Raw genomic sequence first — 23,062 nt, 5'->3', positions numbered from 1 at the left:
TTGCTATTTTAATTGGATTTTTATCTTGTTGATTTTTTAGATTTCTTGCAGAGGCCTACAGCCGTGAAAGAATTGCGTGTGTAAAGGTTCGGCCATGTGCCACTTTGGTTGTAAATGTGTTGCTAAATTACAATTTGAAGGTGAAACTGACCCCAACCTTATTTGGCCCTTTCCACAATCCTAATTACCTGTTCTGCCCAGCGGGTTTAGTGGGCGTATCATAAAGTATCGTTGACGTACCGCTGTGTTGTAGGATGCCGCGGATGACAACCAAAGCAGTTCGGCTATGAAATGAGATGGCACCCCAGACCATCACAGTTGGCTGCCGGGCCGTTTGGTGGTCAGGTCGGTATCCAACCACTGTCCGGCGCCTCTCCAGACACATTCTCGCTGGTAATTGGAGCTCAGTTCGAAGCGGGACTCATCACTGAAGGCAATTCTACTCCAGTCAGTGAGATTCCAGGCCACGCTGACCAGCGAAGACGTGTCTACAGACGCCCCAGATACTACGATGGGATACCAGCCAGACTGTCTCCCGCCATACGGCCCGACAACCAGGAGTGATGGTCTGGGCTGCCGTTTCATTTCATAGCAGGACCACTTTGTTCGTCGTCTGCGGCACCCTTACAAAAATGGCTCTGAACACTATGGGACTTAACATCTGAGGTCATCAGTCCCCTAGAACTTAGAACTACTTAAACCTAACTAACCTAAGGACATCACCCACATCCATGCCCCAGGCAGGATTCTAACCTGCGACCGTAGCGGTCACACGGTTCCTGACTGAAGCGCCTAGAACCGCTCGGCCACTCTGGCCGGCGCACCCTTACAACACAGCGGTGCGTCGACTATACGATGGGCGTTTGAAAAGTCCATGCAAAGCCCAAGAGATGGTACTACCGGCGCGTATCGAGGTCATGTTTCGTTAGTAGCATCTTTGGAAAGAACGCACACCAAGTTTCAGACATATTGGTCAATTTCTTTGTGTTTGGCATTCGCGTGAATCAAGGAAGTCGAGTGATTGTCAAGAAATGGACGAAGAAGAGTTTTGTGTGGTGATTAAACATTACTTTATGAAAGGTAAAACGCCTCAGGAGACCAAAGAGAAGCTTGATTAACATTACGGTGACTCTGCACCTTCGATTAGAACAGTTTATAAGTGGTTTCAAAATTTTCGGAGTGGACATATGGGCACAAGTGATGCTGAACGTTCTGGACGCTCTGTGGAGGTTACGACTCCAGAAATCATTGATAAAATCCATTATATGGTGAGGAATGACAGAAGAGTTAAGGTGCATGAGATTGCTGGTGGTGTGGGCATCTCGAATGAAAGGGTACATAATATTTTGCATAAACATTTGGACATGTGAAAGTTATCTGCAAGATGGGTTATGCGATTGCTTGCGCTTGACCAAAAAACGAAATCGTGTGAAGTGTTGCAAGGATGGTTTGTAGCTGTTCAGGAAGAAACCGGAGGACTTTAAGCGTCGTTTCGTCACTGTGGATGAAACATAGATACATTACTATACTCCTAAGAACAAACAACAATCTAAACAATGAGTTACCAAGGGAGAATCTGTACCAAAAAAGGAGAAGACCATTCCTTCGGCCGCAAAGGTTATGCCGACTGTCTTTTGCGATGCGCAAGGGATAATCCTCATCGACTATCTGGAAAAGGGTAGAAATATTGCAGGTGAACATTATTCGTAGTTATTGGACCGTTTGAAAACCGAGCTGCAAGAAAAACGCCGGCGATTGGACCGCAAAAGTCATTTTCCATCACGACAATGCACCATCACACACCTCAGCAGTTGTAGTCGCAAAATTAATGGAAATAGGATTCCAACTCGTTTCACATCCCTCCTATTCTCCAGACTTGGCTCCCTCGGACTACTATTTGTTCCCCATTTGAAGAAATGGCTGGCGGGACAAAGATTTTATTCAAAAGAGGAGGTGATTGCAGCAACTAATAGCTACTTTGCAGACTTGGACAATTCCTATTATTTGGAAGGGATCAACAAATTAGAACAGCGTTGGACGAAGTGTATAAGTCTAAAAGGAGACTATGTCGAAAAATAAAAAAGGTTTACCCCAAACACGTAAGTAGTTTTTATTTTTTCACGGACTTTTCAAACGTCCCTCGTATTCTACACTCCGTTTTGTTGTCCTTCAAGGCTAGCGATCCTGAGCTTACATTTCAGCAAGATAATGCCCACCCGCGCAAGGCGACAATTTCTGCTGCTCGTCTTCGTGCTTGGCAAATCCTACCTTGGCCAGCAAGATCGCCGGATCTTTCCCCAGTTGAGAACGTTTAGGGAATTATGGGTAGGGCCCTCAAACTGTCTCGGGATTTTGACGATCTAAGCCTCTAGTTGGATAGAACTTGCCACGACATCCTCTGTTTATCAATACCAAGCCCAATAAATGTTTGTGGAAGGGTCAGAGGTGGACCAACGCTTTATTGACTTGCTCAGTTTGTGAAGCTCTTTCTCTCTAATAAATCATCCAGTATTTTTCTGAAATTGTAATCATTTCTTTGTCTATACATGTAGATCACACATACCGATTTCCGTCCCATTTGGATAATTCCTTCTCTGTATGTCTTTTTTGTCTTAGAGCGCACATTTGACAATGATGTCAACATTATCAGGCTTCACAGTTCAGTACTTCCTTTCAGCAATCTCCATTTATGCCAAAAGCACATTCTACCACCGGTCGAGCCTTAGAAGCAAGCTTGACAAAAGTGGTCTAAGTTTTGACACTGGGAATGGTCTCATCAGTTAATTCTTTGGCAGATAGCCTTCATCGGCCAAGAGAATAATGTTAAATCTTGGAAGAGCGCAGCCACGTCGAACACCAAGCACGCCGTCGCCAAGTTTGTGAGAAATGCTCGAATGCGAAAAAACGCCGTCTTTGCCGTCTGACCCAAAGGGTGTAGCTAGAAACTTACGATATGGACCAGCTACACCTTGTGAGACAACAGTACAAAACTGCTTATTATTTCCCAACATGCTACTCGATACTTTGTTCTAAAGCGCTCGCTAACTACGCACCCACACACAATTCGGAGACTACCATTTGTCCCAAAACCCTTCTGCTCTTGGTTTGACATCGTCTTCTTTGCGGAGGGATACGTATTAAGCGTGCAAAATATCCCAAATTCCTTGGTAAGTTTCTTTGGTTATTCTCTCAGCTGGAATGTCTGATATTCTAAATGAATATTCCAGTGCTTTGAAAGAACAGGGGGCCAGGTACCTGCAACAAAAAATGCCATACGCTATTTAACGCTTTCTCGGGTACGCTGTTTAACGCTTTCCCGTGGTATTCATTTTTAGGCAATGATGTTGATAGCCGGCATCATCTTCTGAAGGTGACGAACAGGTGTAAATACTGAGTAGTTTCAGCGACACCATCCGAAGCAAAAGTTATACGTTATTCATAACAGAGTCAGGTTTATTATTTGTGCTGTTTCAAATTTCTTGCCTAGGTATGAACTTACTTCAGGCTCCTTTACTTCACTTGACGTGGTAAAGAAGTGTCACAGCTTAAGAGAGGCTTTTATACAAAGGAGCGGAGGCAAGGCACCTTTTGAGCCCATGACCGTACTCCCAAACTATGCTATTTTTGAAGGATACTACCGAACTTTTAAACATCCCCCAGCTCTGTTTATAAAAGGTTTGTTCCTATTAGTTTTCTGTCGGAATTAATTGGCTTCGGACTTGAATTTTAATGACAGCAGTGGAGGACGGACTTACATCTAAGGTACACTTATCGCAAAAATGGAAGTTCCTAACTGGGCACCAACTAGGATGTGCACTATAGAAACTGCTACTACGAGTATTTCTGTATCTCAATCCCCAGCAAAGTAATAAATTGATGGAAAAAGTCTTGTAAACGGATACTGTACTTGGCATTTGGTAGAAGCAACACTCAGCCGAACTGCACGATACCCAAACCAAACACCACGCTGTGCCGCTTCAAAGTGGATTAATATTTCTCTCTATGCAGTTATCAGTAAACAAATCATATAAAAATGAATTTTTTGGTGAACATTCCCCTTTTAATTTCAAGACAGGGTGTAACGCTATTCTTGCCACTAAGATAGTTGAACATACAAAATTAAAATTCACACGCTGGAGGAAAATCAGTGGAGCAAAGTAAATACGATCAGTTGAAAATCACTGGGAAATGAAAAATAAATAAATGTAATTGCACACTTACAGTCATTGCTGAATAGGAACAGTAGGTTCATAATTGTTAACGTACATCGTGATAAAAGTGAGTATATGCCATAAAGTTCACAACCATTTATCTGAAAACTTCAGATTAGAATGAGACGCCTTAACAGTTGATCAAACCACACTCTATGAAAACCATACAAATTGAGTACTGGTTACAGTTGATGTAACTACATTATATTGAAAACCATTACAGATTCAAAACTGAGTAAGCTGCTACAATCAAATGAAAATAACTTCGTTTGATATTTTTACAACTCCAGTCACAACACATGTCTCAATAATGAGATTTTTCACTTTGCAGAGGAGTGTGCGCTGATATGAAACTTCTTGGGGGATTAAAACTGTGTGCCGCACCGAGACTAAAACTCACGACTTTTGCCTTTCACGGGCAAGTGCTCTACCAACTGAGCTACCCAAGCATGAACTGTCAAGTGACTCTCCAATGGTGAGGTCACTCAGTTGGTAGAGCACTTGACCATTAAGGCAGAGGATCGCAGTTCGAGTCTCGGTACGGCAGACAGTTTTAGTCTGCTGCGAGGAAGTTTCAGTAAGTCGAAATTTCAGTAAGTCTATAATTTAAACATAATTTCCAAATTCAACCCTCAGGTAAAAACATATGCAAAAATCACATACTGCTGGTAACTTACATGACGTATCACATCAAAATCACAAACAGTTTGGGTTTGTGTCGTTTTTCATTACATTGTCTGGCCACCCACTGTGGCTCTCCATCCTCGACAGTCGCGTCTCCTTCCGACCTCCGGTCCCATTTCGATTGCTCGATACTTCAAGCTTAATTCGATATTTCAAGCTTAATTGAATTCGTCCATCATTCAGTGCTGGTCTCTAGCGGTGTAAACGGGAGTCATTCGGGTTTGTCTTCCAAATGTATAACTCTATTTCAATCTCTTCCATTTATAAACAGTTTAGGTCAAAACTCAATCTTTAAGTAAAATGTATCAACATTACCTAATCGCCGTTCACACCACAGTTGCGATTTCATACCTTTTTGGAGTTAGCCATTGCTTTCAGAAAGAGATACTGTCGCCGCAGTAGTAAATATTCTTTCAGATGGTTCAAAAAGCTATCAGCACTATGGGACTCAACATCTGAGGTCATGTCCCATAGAACTTAGAACTACTTAAACCTAACTAACCTAAGGACATCACACACATCCATGCCCGAGGCAGGATTCGAACCTGCGACCGAAGCAGTCATGCGGTTCCGGACTGAAGTGCCTAGAACCGCACGGCCACCGCGGCCGGCTAAATATTCCTTCATCAAACACGAAATCAATCCCGATTAATGCACCTGTACGCCCGATTACGCACTCGAGTCCCGCTCGGTACGCTAGCTCAGGGATGGTCGCCTCATAAAACGTTCTAAGTCTTTATTCTTCATGTCTACATGTTCATTTTTCAACGTACTCACCCAGGCGTCGAACACACATCTTCCAACGAGAGAAAACTTTGTTGATACAGTCACTGTAGAATATTTGACTTTGTTGACGGAGCTACAATCTACTCTGCCTGTACCGCTTCATCAGTATCAAAGTGAAGTTGACGAAGTTGTTCTTTAAGTTTTGGAAACAGATGAAAATCAGACGGGGCCAAGTCGGGACTGTGTGAAGGCTGATCGACGACAGTGAACTCGTGGCGTTGTATTGCTGCGGAGGTCGCAGCGCTCAGGCGTGATCTGCCTGAAGGAGAGGTTGCTCCTTGTGTGAACAAACTCTTCGAATTCGTGCTTTCAATTTCTCCGCACGGTAGTACGTAGCTACGCTGGACAGCGTCATGTTATGCGCTACAATTCGCAGGCTTCTAGGGTCAGAGGGCTGCAAGATGTCAGCGAAGCGCGAAAGTCGACCTAGTAACACACATGACATTTAATAACTCAACCTACATTGAAAAAATAATTTAAAAAATCGAAGGCATTACTATTTAATACGCTATCGTCTATTCCAGCCAATTAGTCAGAAAAGACTTTCTAACACTTACATTTGTTAGATATTAACAAGTTTCACTTGGCCAGAAAAGTTTCCTCTTGCTATTGCTAGTCTGCATTTTATATTCTCCTTACTTCGGTCACCGTCAGTTACTGTGCGGCCCAAATAGCAAAGGTCCCATACCACTTACAATGTCTCATTTCCTAATGTAATTCCCTCAGCATCACCTGATATATCGGGTGATCAAAAAGTCAGTATAAATTTGAAAACTTAATAAACCACGGAATAATGTAGATAGACAGGTAAAAATTGACACACATGCTTGGAATGACATGGGGTTTTATTAGAATAAAAAAAAAAAAAAAAACCATATTGCTAGACGCGTGAAAGATCTCTTGTGCGCGTCGTTTGGTGATGATTGTGTGCTCAGCCGCCACTTTCGTCATGCTTGGCCTCCCAGGTCCCCAGACCTCAGTCCGTGCGATTATTGGCTTTGGGGTTACCTGAAGTCGCAAATGTATCGTGATCGACCGACATCTCTAGGGATGCTGAAAGACAACATCCGACGCCAATGCCTCACCATAACTCCGGACATGCTTTACAGTGCTGTTCACAACATTATTCCTCGACTACAGCTATTGTTGAGGAATGATGGTGGACATATTGAGCACTTCCTGTAAAGAACATCATCTTTGCTTTATCTTACTTTGTTATGTTAATTATTGCTATTCTGATCAGATGATGCGATATCTGTCGGACATTTTTTAATCGTTTGTATGTTTTTGGTTCTAATAAAACCCCATGTCGTTCCAAGCATGTGTGTCATTTGTACTTCTCTATCTACATTATTCCGTATTTTTTTAGTTTTCAAATTTATGCTGACTTTTTGATCACCCGGTACTTCGATCATTCCAGTGTTCTTCCAAGACACTTTCAATTCCACTCAAATGATTTTCCAAGCTCTCGCTGTCTCCAACAGAGAATCAGTGTCGCCGAAACACTTGGAAGTTTTTTATTTATATTAATTTTTCTCCATATTCTTCCTTGGTTTCCGTTACTGCTTGTTCGAGGCACAAATTCAATAACTTGAGGCCTAGGCTACAGCTGTCTCGCTCCCCCCTCTATGAATGCATCTTTTTCATGCCCTTCGACTCTTATAACTCCCACCTGGTTTCTGTACAAGTTGCAGTTAACCTTCGCTCTCTGTATTTTATCGCCGCTATCTTGAGAATTTCAAAGAGTATGTTCTAATCAACATTGTCAAAAGTTTTTTCTAAGTCTAAAAATGCTTTAAATCTGGGATACCCTCTTTCTCAATTTATCTTCGAAAATAAGTCGCCTACATGTATTCCTAGATTTCTCCCGAACTCAGAATAATTTTCACCTAGGCCGGCCAGTTTTTCCATTCTTCCGTAAATAATTCGTGTTAGTATTTTTGACTTATTAACTACTAGCCATTAAAACTGCTACACCACGAAGATGACGTGCTACAGACGCGAAATTTAACCGATAGGAAGAAAATGCAGTGATATGGAAATGATTAGCTCTTCAGAGCATTCACACAAGGTTGGCGCCGGTGGCGACACCTACAACGTGCTGATATGAGGAAAGTTACCAACCGATTTCACATACACAAACAGCGGTTGACCGAAGTTGCCTGGTGAAACGTTGTTGTGATGCCTCGTGTGAAGAAGAGAAATGAGTACCATCACGTTTCCGACTTTGATAAAGGTCGGATTGTAGCCTATCGCGATTGCGGTTTATCGTATCGCGACATTGCTGCTCGCGTTGGTCGAGGTCCAACGACTGTTAGCAGAATATGGAATCGGTGAGTTCAGGAGGGTAATACGGAACGCCGTGCTGGATCCCACCGGCCTCGTATCACTAGCAGTCGAGATGACAGGCATCTTACCCGCATGGCTGTAACAGATCGTGCAGCCACGTCTCGATCCCTGAGTCAACAGATTGGGACGTTTGCAAGACAACGACCATCTACACGAACAGTTCGACGACGTTTGCAGCAGCATGGACTATCAGCTCGAGACCATGGCTGCGGTTACCCTTGACGGTGCAGACAGGAGCGCCTGCTATGGTGTAGTCAACGACGAACCTGGGTGCACGAATGGAAAAACGTCATTTTTTCGGATGAATCCAGGTTATGTTTACAGCATCATGATTGTCGCAACCGTGTTTGGCGACATCGTGGTGAACGCACATTGGAAGCGTGTATTCGTCATCGCCATACTGGCGTATCACACGGCGTAACGGTATGGGGTGCCATTGGTTACACGTCTCGGTCACCTCTTGTTCGCACGGACGGCACTTTGAACAGTGGACGTTACATTTCATATGTGTTACGACCCGTGGCTCTGCCCTTCATTCGTTCCCTGCGAAACCCTACATTTCAGCAGGATAATGCACGACCGCATGTTGCAGGTCCTGTACGGGCCTTTCTGGATACAGAAAATGTTAGACTGCTACCCTGGCCAGCACATTGTCCAGATCTCTCACCAATTGAAAACGTCTGGTCAGTGGTTGCCGAGCAACTGGCTCATCACAATACGCCAGTCACTACTCTTGATGAACTGTGGTATCGTGTTGAAGCTGCATGGGCAGCTGTACCTGTACACGCCATCCAAGCTCTGTTTGAGTCAATGCCCTGGCGAATCAAGGCCGTTATTACGGCCAGAGGTGGTTGTTCTGGGTACTGATTTCTCAGGATGTATGCACCCAAATTGCGTGAAAATGCAATCACATGTCAGTTCTAGTATAATATATTTGTCCAATGAATACTCGTTTATCATCTGCATTTATTCTTGGTGTAGCAATGTTAATGGCCAGTAGTGTAAGTTGATGGTTTGGTAATACCTCTGTCAGCTCCTGCATTCTTTGGTATTGAAACTGTTACATTCTTACTCAAGTCCAAGAGTATTTCGATCTTCTTATATTACCCGCGTGCAGGGTGGAACACTACTGCCATGGTTGGTTCTCCAAAGGATGTTCATAAATCTTAGCGAATGTCGTCCACTCAAAGTGCCTTATTTCGATTGGCTTTCTGCGAATTGGTCACAAACTGATATTCACCGAGGTGTCAACAGAAAATGCAAAATGGTGAACTTTGTTGACCGATGGATGAATGTGTGACGCTGCAGCACAGTTCACCCCGCAGCTAGCAAGGATAGTGCATAAAGTTTCTGCGAATTTCATTCAGTGTACTCGGTTGAACAGTAACTATGCACGCAGACAGGCGCGTGAACAATGTACGCAGATATCAGCATTTGCAAGAAGACGTGTAGCTGGGCCCAGTGATGGTGGTTGGAGTAATGTGAGAATCGCTCGACATCTAAATGGGAGCGGTGCCACTGTTCAACGATGTTGGCAGGAATGGGTGAACCGTGGCCGAACACGAGCGTCGAAAAGAAAGCGGTGGACATAGAGAGACGACAGAACGTGGGGACCGAGCAATAGTCTGAGAGGCGGTCAGAGCCCCAGATTCGTCTTTATCATCGATCAGACGCGAAACTGGTGGTTCAGTGACCACAAGGACCATCAACAAGCAGTGCAGGGGAAGGGGGCTGAGCTCGCGGTGTCTGTTGCGTAAGCTACCATTGACCTCTGTACCGTGTACACCCACAAGCCCATTTGAAGTGGTATCGCGCACATTCCGCCTGGAATCTCATTGGCTAGAATAGAATCGTTTTCATTGATGAGTTCCGCTTCAAACTAAGCTCCTATGACCAGCGAGGATGGTCTAGCGGTTCTAGGCGCTCAGTCCGGAACCGCGCGACCGCTACGGTCGCAGGTTCGAATCCTACTTCGGGCATGGATGTGTGTGATGTGCTTAGGTTCGTTAGGTTTAAGTAGTTCTAAGTTCTAGGGGACTGATGACCACAGATGTTAAGTCCCACAGTGCTCAGAGCCATTTGAACCATTTTTGAACCAGCGAGGACGGGAGTGATGGTTTGGTGCGCCCTTTCATTTCATAGCACGACCAGTTTACTTCTCATCCGCGGCAGCCTTACAGCGCAGAGGTATTTCTACGACCTTCTACGCCCCATTTTGTTGTCCTTCATGGCAAGCCATCCTCGACTTTCATTTCAGCAAGATAATCCCCGCCCGCATACGGCGAGGGTTTTTACTACTTGTCTTCGTGCATGCCAAACCCTTCCAACAAACCGCCCGATCTCTCCCCGTTTCCGAAGTTTTGTAGCACTACTGTCAGAGTCCTCCAACCAGCTCACGATCTTGGGTATTTAACGTGCCAACTGGACAGAATTTGGCACGATATCCTGCAGGAGGACATCCAATATCTCTATCAATCAGTGCCAAGCCCAATATCTGCTTGAATAAGGGTCAGGGGTAGACCAAGACGTAATTGTCTTGTTCAGTTTGTGAAACCCTTTATGTTGAATAAATCATCTAATTTGTCTGAAATTATAATTTGTTTATCCGTACATGTACAGAGCATCACTGATTTCCATCCAGTTCTGATAATTCCTTCATGGTGCGTCCTTTCTTTCTCTTCTTTTTTTCCCTTGGAGTCAATATATACAAAATTATCTGTGATGCGGTCCGCCCCCGGTAGCTGAGTGGTTTGGCTCCCTCTCATTTAGCCGGCACGGTAGCTCAGCGTGTTCGGTCAGAGAGTTATCTGCCCTCTGTAATAAAAAAAACTGAGTTAATAGATCAACATAGAACTTAAAAGGGTGTCTTACGACATCCGCCCCGATCAGATTCAACGAACAAAAACGGCCAAATTAAGATTAAAAAAAAAAGCAGTGGTCAGCGCGACGGAATGTCAATCCTAAGGGCCCGGGTTCGATTCCCGGCTGGGTCGGAGATTTTCTCCGCTCAGGGACTGGGTGTTGTGTTGTCCTAATCATCATCATTTCATCCCCATCGACGCGCAAGTCGCCGAAGTGGCGTCAAATCGGAAGACTTGCACCAGGCGAACGGTCTACCCGACGGGAGGCCCTCGTCACACGACATTATTATTATTATTATTATTATCTGTGATGCGAAGATGATGAACATTTGTCTATTGCATTTTCTGTTGTCATACGTGCGTTGAATCCCCAGCATAAAGTGAAGAGGAACCGGTTGGTAGGTTCTAACTGAACAACAGACGACTGTGACTGAGCGGGGGCGGCAAAATTTTATGTGCAGGTTTAATGCATGGACTGAGATTGGTGACGTCGTCTAAGGTGCATTTACGCTATGCGAGACTTGCCTTGCGAAGCAGTTGCACGAGGCTGTTCCGCGAGTTAGCTGTCTCGCCCTTTACTCTTCGAAGAGCATCGCGATGAGTTTACCGTACTTCCCTGGCCACCTAACTCCCCGGATTTAAACCCAATCGAGAATTTGTGGGACCACGTCGGTCGGGCTGTTCGCGCGATGGATTCCCCGTGCGAGAAACCCAGCGCAGCTGGCTACCACGCGACAGTCGGCATGGCCCCACATTCCTCCCTGTCGGCGCCTTCCAGAACCTCATTGATTCCCTTCCTGCACGTCTGGCAGCGGTCCAGAGGTGGTTATTCAGGCTCCTGACAGGTGATCACATAATGTGACTGGACAGTGTAGTCTTTAACCCTTTGTTGCCTGACGGTACTTAAAAGTACCAGTAAGTTTTGACTCTCATTATTGTCTTGTGGTGCAGTTTCGTAATCTGAGAGCCTGTCGGTACGTAACAGTAACTCTGCTCTACTGTTTCATAGATGTTATTGTGCAATACATAGATCTCACTGGCGGTCAGAGCTTGAAATTGTTTTTCGCGCGCTGCTGTGAAAACAGAAGATTGTATGTCCTTGTTTCTATGGTATTGTCTGAATTTGTGCGCAGTTTATTGAAACTTCCGTTGAGTTTTCTATTGTACGTACTTACCTTCTTTGTTTTTTTATAACAGTTTGAAGCATTACGTTACAAGTGAATGAGATAAAGTGGAAAATATAAAGCGGACTTATTAGTACCGTCAGGTTGTGCGAACACTATTGTAGCAAGAATGCGTTACCTCTCACTAGTTGTTCTGTCCACTTTTTCTCACACAGAAATCCGTAAATACATTTGCCTGTGGAACAATTAGAACAAACAGGAAAGGTTTGCCAGGGAATTTACCTAAAGAAAAATGTCTAAATCAAATCACAGAGAGTCATCTTTAGACCTAACAGTATTTCAATGGAAGGAAATAAAGTAGTGTATTTTGCGTCAAACTTTCATGCCACTGAACAGAGAGTAGTGACAAGAAAACAGAAAGATGGAACTAGTATGACTACACCATGTCCAGTTATTGTATGTGATTACAATAAAAACATGGGTGGTGTGGATCATGCAGACAGGTTACGTTCAACTTATGGTCTTGACAAGCAATCAAAGAAATGGTGGCACCGTCTCTTCTGGGGAGCAATAGAAATTGCTTTTGTCAATGCTTACGTCATTTTCAGTGATCTACATGGGGCACTGCCACTGCTGGAATTCAGGCGTGCTGTGGCACTAGGGCTAATGAATGAACAGCAAGTGCCAAATCTCAAAAAGAGAAACTCTGGTAAAGATGAAATAACTCTCCCAAAGAGAAGGAAGGATAACTTTTCTGTTCTGAAGGATGTACATCTTGGCAACCGAGGAAACCATTTTGTAGTGTTCAGTTGTAAAAGAGGACGATGCGAAATGTGTGCGAAAAATAAAATTCAGTCGAGACCACATTCACAATGTAGTACATGTAAAGTGTATTTGTGCTGCAATGAGAAAAAGAACTGTTTCCTACAGTTTCATGAGGTATCACTAAATACGTGATATGTGTATACTGTCAAAAATGTATAGCTAAGTTACTATGTATTGTGAAATTGCTCTAGAATAAATTTATGCGAAATTTAAAAAAAATCAGAAATGCCGTATTTCTCTTAATTAATTTTCTAATGTAAAAATATTTAATATTTATGTGGAATAAAGTACAAGTTATAAAAATTGGAGCATTTTTCTGCGCATGTTGTGATTCTGTCCATGGAGTCTGACGGTACCTCTGAGTACCAGGAGAGAAAAAAGTTGTCAAAAATAAAATAAAATTTTACAAAAAATTCTACCGTCATTTGAGGCCACAATAGCATAAATTCTGCAAAGAAAATGTTAAAAAGTAAATTTTTTCTTACGTCAGGAAACAAAGGGTTAAATTCATGGTGAACCGAAACTCCACCGACATACGTTCAAAGGCAGCAGCATGAATCAAAACAAGAAAAAAGATCAGTAAGCATGAGTTGTAAAACGCATCCCTTAAGAGTTGTGAGCACTTGTTCGTCTTCGCAAACTGTGAGACATATATCTTCTACTAAAAGCTCTTTGCTTTCTATATTTTGGAAGGAGATAGTATGTACTAAAACAAGAAAAAATGTCGAGTAAACGTGAGGTCTAATGTTCATACCTTAAGAGCTAAGAGTACTTGCTGATCTTCGCTCCCCTAAACACACCTCTTCTACTGATTAAGTGCTCACAGCTCTTAGGGTATGTATTCTACAACCCCTGTTTACGACACTTTTCTTCTTGTTTTGCTCCCTACTGCCACCTCTGAACGTTTGTCAGTGGAGATCTGATTCACCCTGTATGCTCTATACAGAATAGATAAAATGTTACGTTTGAGTTTGTACCATTGTCCGCAAAATTTGACAGGCAGATGGCTGCAGTCTACATATGGACTATTTGATTTGCATCAATGAAGTGGTCATTTGTTGCACTGTTATCCCTGCACCTCAGAGTAGACTCTCTAGTCGAAATGAAGCGCTTCTAGATAGAGCGTATTCAGAAGATTCACTGCATGATGATTGAGATGTACTGTACGATAGTGTTTATCATTGAAAGATCGTGGCGCCACACCAAAGTCGGCAACGCACATCGATACCGCAGACATTAGTGATGGCTCGCTGCAATCCTTGAAGCAGTCAGCATCATCGAAAAGGACTAAAGATTTATTCAAGTCTTACAAGGGGAGGCCGCCAATTGTGAAATTCAGATTCGATTCTTACTGCGCATAATAGAAGCTCATGGCCAGAGGTGTAATGTGGCAAAGCACCAAGATGCACTTCTCAGCCGTTGTCGAGAAAATCGACAGTTAAAAGAAACCGTTGCGGTGAAATACTCTTTACGATTAATAGCTTTCTACAGCGTCGTGGTGCAGCGGTAAGCGCTCGGGTTCGTAATCCGAAGGTCGCCGGATCGAATCTCGCGCCATGCAATTTTTTTATAATTAGTTTTTTGTAATTCAAATATATATACTATTAATGAATTGCTTATGCATCTTGGTGAAGGCGGATCGGTCTCCAATTGTACCGCCTCCATTTTTCCGTTTGTTTAACAGGGTGTACCAAAGCTCTCCCGTCCGCACTGATTTTCGACGACGTTGTAAGTTGCGCTAGGGACCGCATCTATCTTCTTTCGAAGTTAGCAGGCAACTACGCTAGTTATGCGGCGGCTCGTTTCGGCCCATTCAACGTCTGTTCTTCAAGTGTAACGAGCGAGTAACGGAGTTTATATTTCATACCTGCCACAGCAAATTTGTGTTCGTGGGGTCTCTATTCTAACGTTTGACTTACGCTATACGTATTCGTTTCGGAATATCGTTTCCACGCCTTCCGTTAACTGTACGTGGTTAACATTATGAAGACAATTAGTAACATTTGTGAAAGACAACTTTGTTTACGGAAAACATAATGATGTTCGAAGTCGCCAGTTTTTCCACCACAAACGACTTTCAACAACTTATTATATGCATAATTGTTGCAACTGATTGCCGGGAAGAATTACAAAAAACAATCCGAGCGAGGTGGCGCAGTGGTTAGGACACTGGACTCGCATTCGGGAGGACGACGGTTCAATCCCGTCTCTAGCCATCCTGATTTAGGTTTTCCGTGATTTCCCTAAATCGTTTCAGGCAAATGCCGGGATGGTTCCTTTGAAAGGGCACGGCTGATTTCCTTCTCCATCCTTTCCTAACCCGAGCTTGCGCTCCGTCTCTAATGACCTCGTTGTCGACGGGACGTTAAAAAACACTAACCTAACCTAACAAAAAACAAATACTAAAAAAAAAAAAAAGGTCGCATGGCGCGAGATTCGATCCGGCGACCTTCGAACGCGAGCGCTTACCGCTGCACCACGACGCTGTAGAAAGTTATTAATGGTAGAGAGTATTTCACCGCAACGGTTTATTTTAACTGTCGATTTTCTCGACAACGGCTGGGAAGTGCATCTTGGTGCTTTGCCACATTACACCTCTGCCCATGAGCTTTTATGATGCGCTGTATGAATCGAATCTGAATTTCACAATTGGCGGCCTCCCCTTGTTAGATGGAAATAGACTTTTTCTTTGCAAACATTGAACATTTAAAAAAACTTTAAGAATTTTGACATAAGGAATTCGGAGGCAATACTTTTCAGCATGTCCTCATATGTAGCCTTATACGGAAGTAAATTGTACGTGATGAACAAGAAGAGAATAGAAGCCTTTGAAATACTGTGCTACAGAAGAATGCCGAAGATGAGAAGGGTAGACAGCGCATCTAATGACGAAGTGTTAAATCGAATGGGAAAAACGTGCTCAGTAACAGGAATAGTTAATTTGCTAACTAACAGGAATGTGGTAGTAGGGGGCACGTTAAAAATTGTAGAGGGAGGCCAAAGCATATCCACAATAAAAACATACTACAGGTGCTCTGCTTTTCGCTCCCCCCGAGAGTACAGCGAAAAAAAGATCAACGTAACTGCATCGCGCACAGAAGCATTCAAGCAGTCACTTTGTGTGCACTCCATACGCACATGGAATGGGAAGATACTGTAATGAACGACACAGTGGGAAGTATCCTCTGCCTCGTGCCATGTACTTGTTTTCAAAGTCTGGTTATACGTGTAGAGATAGTTTGTGGAGACGAAGAGACTCACATATTATAGAGTAGCTCGGAGAGCTGCACCAAACCTGTTCATGAGTGAAGACCGCGACAACAGCACCATCCAGTCCTTTCTGGATTTACACAAACTGAAGGTTTCTTACGAAAGAAGAGCTCGTTACGTTGTACTCGTCTCGGATACTAGGCCACAAGCGAAAGTAGCTCCAGGTGCACAGTCAGGAACTGTGGCGGCACCATTATTATTCACTATGCAGATACACCATTGTTAGCTTTCTAATGCTGGTGGTTGACAAAATTGTTTTGTAGTGAGGCCACACTATTAAACTATTGTAGAATGTGGTGAGACTGTAAACGATCGGCGTAAAACTGTCAGCTGATCGTCAATTATCCATCTGTAACATGATGCGTGGAAACAGGCAGACTCTGTGATGTAGCCATCACTGTAATCAGTCACAAGATTGAAATATCCGGGCCATACATACGCAGGTATTTATAAGGGGCATGAAGGCTACGCTTTAGCCATTTGGTTGGGAAAGACTGGAACGTGATCGGTATAGTCCGTACCCTACAGCGTGTGATTTTCACATGTTTGGCTACCTGAAGCAAGACATGCGTGGATGTCGGTTTGAGTGGGACGAGTAAGTGCAAGAGTGGGTGTGGTTGTAGATCCATCAGCAGCCGACCGCGTTCTACGAGAAAGGAAATCATCGTTTCGTCTCCCAGTGGGATAATTGTCTTATCGAGTGTGGTGATTACTTTTCAATGGAGCCACTCCATGATCCCGTTATTGCGGGTGTTCAGTTTAAATTTGACTTCCTCTCATACTGTGGGGGATGGCAGATGGGAGGCGGAAATTCACTAGAGAGAATCTGAAATAAATGGAATTAATTTGTCACAGAGTCTCATAATTCTGGGATTATTACCAAATACAGTTAATGGAAGACATAGCGAAGGCTAAAAAGTGGAATGATCAATTCGTGATAAGATTGTTTGTAATGATAAGTGAACCCCACTGCCCTTTTCTTAACTGACTTGTGCCTAATTTTATTCTGAGAAGCTCAGTAATGTGCGTAAATACCAAGTGAAGCGCAGTTGCACCGCAAGAAACTTTTTAGCGCGCAATCCACGCAACGACAGTAGTTATGAATCTTTGAGTATGGACTCTGTAAAAAGCAATTGATTTATTAAAAATAAAGAGGACTGTTAATCTGTGTCTTGTGCAAAGAGGGCGTGTTGCTAGGCCGTTGCTCAGAACGTATTGTTACATTTAACGGAAATTGCTATTTTAGTGATAAAACCGACTAAAGTATGTGTAAGAGTTGCCAAACATTTATGTATAGAAATTTTCTGAAAGTGAAGAATAGAAATATCTTGTTTTTTTAAAAGGAGGTGAACTTATTGTCGTCGCCGTCTATCAATCGACAGAATTGTAAGTGTACAAAGTTAACTAAAATACAGGAAAAGAAATACATTCTCTATAGTTTTCATTCAATACGTAACAACCTCTCATAGTTATTTAATTACAGTAGTTGATAAGATAAAAGTAATTTTATCTTAATAATATGATTATTTATATATGTGTTTGGAGAGAGAGAGAGAGAGAGAGAGAGAGAGAGAGAGAGAGAGATTGGTTCAAATGGCTCTGAGCACTATGGGACTTAACTTCTGAGGTTATCAGTCCCATAGAACTTAGAACTACTTAAACCTAACCATCCTAAGGACATCAGTCACATCCATGCCCGGGGCAGGATTAGAACCTGCGACCGTAGCGGTCGCACGGTTCCAGACTGTAGCGCCTAGAACCGCTCGGCTACCCCGGCCGGCAGAGACAGATTGATTTTGATTGTGACTTTACTTTATGTCGCAATTAGTACCTGAATTTTGGTTGCTGCCTCCTTAAATGATCAGCTTCTGCACCAGCTGGTGACGTATTATAATTTGGAGGGAGTTATTATTCTTTAAGATTTAAAGTACGACTCTGTTAGCTACTTGGCCGTATTGCGGATGGCTCTGAGCCCAAGTTTTTGTAGCTTATCATACATAAGGGACCACTGTTGTAAGTAAGAAAGATCAAACAGCAAGCCGCGCGGTATTAGCCGAGCGGTCTGGGGTGCTGCAGTCATGGACTGTGCGCCTGGTCCCGGCGGAGGTTCGAGTCCTCCCTCGGGCATGGGTGTATGTGTGTTTGTCCTTAGGATAATTTAGGTTAAGTAGTGTGTAAGATTACGGACTGATGACCTTAGCAGAAGTCCCATAAGATTTGACACACATTTGAACAACTGAACATCAAACAGCAATCTGTTTTTCTTGATAAAAGGAGATTGCTTGGCACACGAACGTCCTTCGAACTACACGTCCTGCTACCTCAAAATTGATCAGTGGAGTTCAGCACCATACTACTGTACAAGAACATAATCCAATTACTGTAATTAAGAAATTATGAGAGGTTGTTACGTATTGAATGAAAACTATAGAGAATGCATTTCTTTTGCTGTGTTTTAGAGAACTTTGTACACTTACAATTCTGTCGATTGATAGACAATGAAGTTTACCTCCATTTCCAAAGGCCGGTCGGAGTGGCCGAGCGGTTAAAGGCGCTACAGTCAGGAACCGCACGACCGCTACGGTCGCAGGTTCGAATCCTGCCTCGGGCATGGATGTGTGTGATGTCCTAAGGTTAGTTAGGTTTAAGTAGTTCTAAGTTCTAGGGGACTTATGACCACAGCAGTTGAGTCCCATAGTGCTCAGAGCCATTTGAACCATTTTTTCTATTCTTCACTTTCAGAAAATTTGCATACATAAGTGTTTGGCAACTCTTACACACACTTTACTCGGATTTATCACTAAAATAGCAATTTTCATTACATGTAACAATACGTTCTGAGCGCCGGCCTAGCAACACGCCGTCTTCCCACAAGATACAAATTAACAGTCCTCTTTTTCTTTTTAATAAATCAATTGCTTTTTTTTAGAGTCCATACTCAAAGATTCACAACTAGTATCGTTGTGGGGAATGCGCGCTAAACAGTTTCTTGCTGTTCAACTGCGCTTCACTTGGTATTTACATACTTACTGAGCTCCTCACAATAAAATTAGGCACAAGTTAGTTAAGAAACGGGCAGTGAGGCTCACATATCATTACATGTTTAATGAGAGTAAGAGCGTCAGAGAAGTGCTCAATAATCTCTAAAAGAGAAATCTAGTTGAAGTTGCTAGAGCAGACTTTTTAACAGGGCCAAGAAACATCTAACAGTCTTCTAACAGAATGGGAATAAGTTAAAATAACGCTGTTGCGTAATGTATCGCGTGTGGTGGTTTAAGGACTACATGTACGTGCTGGCTAGTGGTAAACCGCTTAATGTGAGAACAGAACCTCGACGAGACTGAGCGCTAATATTCGAGTAGCGAGTTGACAGCTCTCCTCCCCGAGAGTCCCGAATGTTAATCGTCCCGTAATGATGTTTGTGAAGCTCGCAGCGTACTTAATACGCCGTTAGCTTCCAGAGATCACCCGTTGATACGTGGACGTGGGCGGCACGGCACACGAAGCGGTTTTCCCGCTGCGTGTGCGACAAAGCCAGCGACGGCACACACGGTAAGCTCGCCGCGGCGTGTTGACATACGGACACCACAGCGCGTCGCGCCATGCTAGAGGCTGGCGTGGTGTCCTCGCGATATTTCTACCTTCTGGCTTCACTCTGCGCATGTCGTCAACCAACAGAGCTCGATGAAACTTGGATCATACATGGAAAGAACAGCTAAGGCGTACGATAGAAGCTAACTGAAAGAAATAGGCGACGAGACGAACAGAAACGATACCTTTATTCAAAGACAAAATTTACGCAGGAGTTATTGTGGTAGGGCGTTCCATTTCTCCACTAGCGCTGATGAGAACTGCTGTATGTTCGCTGGTGCATGTGGGCGCGCTGCAATACGACCACGCAATGCATTCGCCGCGTGTTCTGTGGGGTCCAACTCAGGGAAAAGGGCAGGCCGGTCCATCCGCCGACTAGCCCGTTTTCAAGAGAGCCTCCGCCTGCACAGTTCGATGGGGTCGCGGATACTGTGAGCGATTTCAGGCTGTTACACGTTATGGTCTGTTAGTGCCTTGCTGTCGAGGTGCTGCCTCAACGAATGAAAACTTCGACCTTTTATACGAATCTTGCGGTCATTAAATTGTGCGCGGTTATTGTGTTTTGGGCTGCAAGACGTTCTATAGGAATGGATCAAAGTCTGTGCGTACTCTAAATTGTACTACCCGTATTCCCCAGAGAACCCGCGATTTTAAATTACTACTCTACTTGTTTTATTGGCATTGCAGTACAGGCCGCAAGGGCCGTCTTATTGGGCGTTGTTTTCAGGAACCTTGAAATTTCAAAATCTTTCCTTGTTAACTGTATAAGTAGCTTTAAGTAAGTTGTACAGAAACTAGATGGCAGTTACAAGAGTTGAGGGACATGAAAGGGAAGCAGTGGTTGGGAAGCGAGTGAGACAGGGTTGTAGCCTCTCCCCGATGTTATTCAATCTGTATATTGTGCAAGCAGTAAAGGAAACAAAAGAAAAATTCAAAGTAGGAATTAAAATCTATGGAGAACAAATAAAAACTTTGAGGTTCGCCGATGAGATTGTAATTCTGTCAGAGACAGCAAAGGACCTGGACGAGCAGCTGAACGGAATGGACATAGTCTTGAAAGGAGGATATAAGGTGAACATCAAGAAAAGCAAAACGAGAATAATGGAATGTAATCGAATTACATCGGGTGATGCTGCGGGAATTAGATTAGGAAATGAGACGCTTGAAGTAGTAAATGAGTTTTGCTATTTGGGGAGCAAAATAGCTGATGATGATCGAAGTAGAGAGGATGTAAAATGTAGACTGGCAATGGCAAGCAAAGCATTTCTGAAGAAGAGAAATTTGTTAACATCGAGTATAGATTTGAGTGTCAGGAAGTCGTTTCTGAAAGTATTTATATGGAGTGTAGCCATGTATGGAAGTGAAACATGGACGATAAATAGTTTAGACAAGAAGAGAATAGAAGCTTTCGAAATGTGGTGCTACAGAAGAATGCTGAAGATTAGATGGGTAGATCACATAACTAATGAGGAGGTATTGAATAGAATTGGAGGGAAGAGAAATTTGTGGCACAACTTGACTAGAAGAAGGGATCGGTTGGTAGGACATATTCTGAGGCATCAAGGTATCACCAATTTAGTATTGGAGGGCAGCACGGAGGGTAAAAATCGCAGAGGGAGAGAGATCTAGAGACGAATACACTAAACGGATTCAGAAGGATGTAGGTTGCAGTAGGTACTGGGAGATGAAGAACCTTGCACAGGATAGAGTAGTATGGAGAGCTGCATCAAACCAGTCTCTGGACTGAAGACCACAACAACAAACAAGTAAGGATATTGATCAAGCTTCCTGGTCGCTTGTTCTACCGTGAGTTAATGGTTGTCGCACACTGTGTGCGGGCTTTTAAATGGTATATGATGCGAGTGGCCCACAACCATGTACCCTCAGACTCAAGAGTTGAAATATTAAAATTTTAGGCTGGTTTCGTTGTCTAGGGGCTGGGATACGTAGTTGCCGCATTGCAAGCCAAATACTGCTGAGTCTACAGTATACAATATGAATACCCACATGAATCGAATGGTCGAAGGTTCCTATCACTCAGCAATTGCGAGTTATGAATGCAACATAGACATTTATAAATGAAAGATTGCAATTAAATAAATTCTGCAAGTTCGATAGCAGAAGTACCTTTAAGAATGCCCTTTATTACTGTAAAACACTTATTGGTGTCCATGATGCACCAATTAAATAAAATATAAGTTGAATAAAGGGGAAACAATAGATTCCTACTTCACGTAATTAGTTATGGGCAACAACACAGCTCGCGAGATATTCACTTCTAAACGCATATTATGTCTTCACTGCAGAAGCCACAGAAATCTCGCAAGTGCACAAGTCGGCACTACGAAATATTTCTATCTCCCACCACCACACGCAAACTGCTCCACTCTCCAGGTCTTTCCCACGACCGTCTGTCCGTCGCGCCGTACTGTCCAGCACTCTTTCCGTGTCCTGTGCGACTGTCCTTCCTGCCGCACTGTTCAGAACCCCCCCCCCCCCCCTCTGTCCTCTCTCGAAGCGATACTCCTCCCTCACTTCCATACAGTCTCTCCACGTGTCCTCTCTGGAACGATCGCTGTGATTGGCTAGCCCGCTCCCGCCCTGTCTCCAAAAAAATGGTTCAAATGGCTCTGAGCACTATGGGACTTAACAGCTGAGGTCATCAGTCCCCTACAACTTAGAACGACTTAAACCTAACTAACCTAAGGATATCACACACATCCATGCCCGAGGCAGAATTCGAACCTGCGACCGCAGTGGCCGCGCGGTTCCAGACTGAAGCGCCTAGAATCGCTCGGCCACAACGGCTGGCGCCCTGTCTCCAACCCAACGCATACTGACATACATAATGAAACACATCCGAAATACTGGATTTACATTTAAATAACTTGAAATGAAATAAATATTCTTACGTCTGGACTATAAACAAATTAAACATATATGAAAGGAATAGAACCCAAGTAAGCCAGTAGCCTAATGTCTGTGCTTTCTAAAACACAGTAAATACGCTACTGGCCATTAAAATTGCTACACCACGAAGATGACGTGCTACAGATGCGAAATTTAACCGACAGGAAAGAGATGCTGTGATATGTAAATGATTAGCTTTTCAGAGCATTCACACAAGGTTGGCGCCGGTGGCGACACCTACAACGTGCTGACATGAGGAAAGTTTCCAACCGACTTCTCTTACATAAACTGCAGTTGACCGGCGTTGCCTGGTGAAGCGTTGTTGTTATGCCTCGTGTAAGCAGGAAAAATGCATACCATCACGTTTCCGACTTTGATAAAGGTCGGATTGAGCCTATCGCGATTGCGGTATATCCTATCGCGACATTGCTGCTCGCGTTGGTCGAGATCC

General features: G+C 43.5%; 1 protein-coding gene across 1 annotated transcript in view; it reads right to left on the bottom strand.

The window, feature by feature from the left end:
* Positions 1-23,062, bottom strand: part of LOC124794816 — a 552,259-nt gene that overhangs the window by 163,698 nt on the left and 365,499 nt on the right. The window lies entirely within an intron of this gene.

The sequence above is a fragment of the Schistocerca piceifrons genome, chromosome 4 (assembly GCF_021461385.2).
Source record: "Schistocerca piceifrons isolate TAMUIC-IGC-003096 chromosome 4, iqSchPice1.1, whole genome shotgun sequence".
Taxonomy (NCBI): domain Eukaryota; kingdom Metazoa; phylum Arthropoda; class Insecta; order Orthoptera; family Acrididae; genus Schistocerca; species Schistocerca piceifrons.
This window is presented reverse-complemented; position numbering and strand designations above follow the sequence as displayed.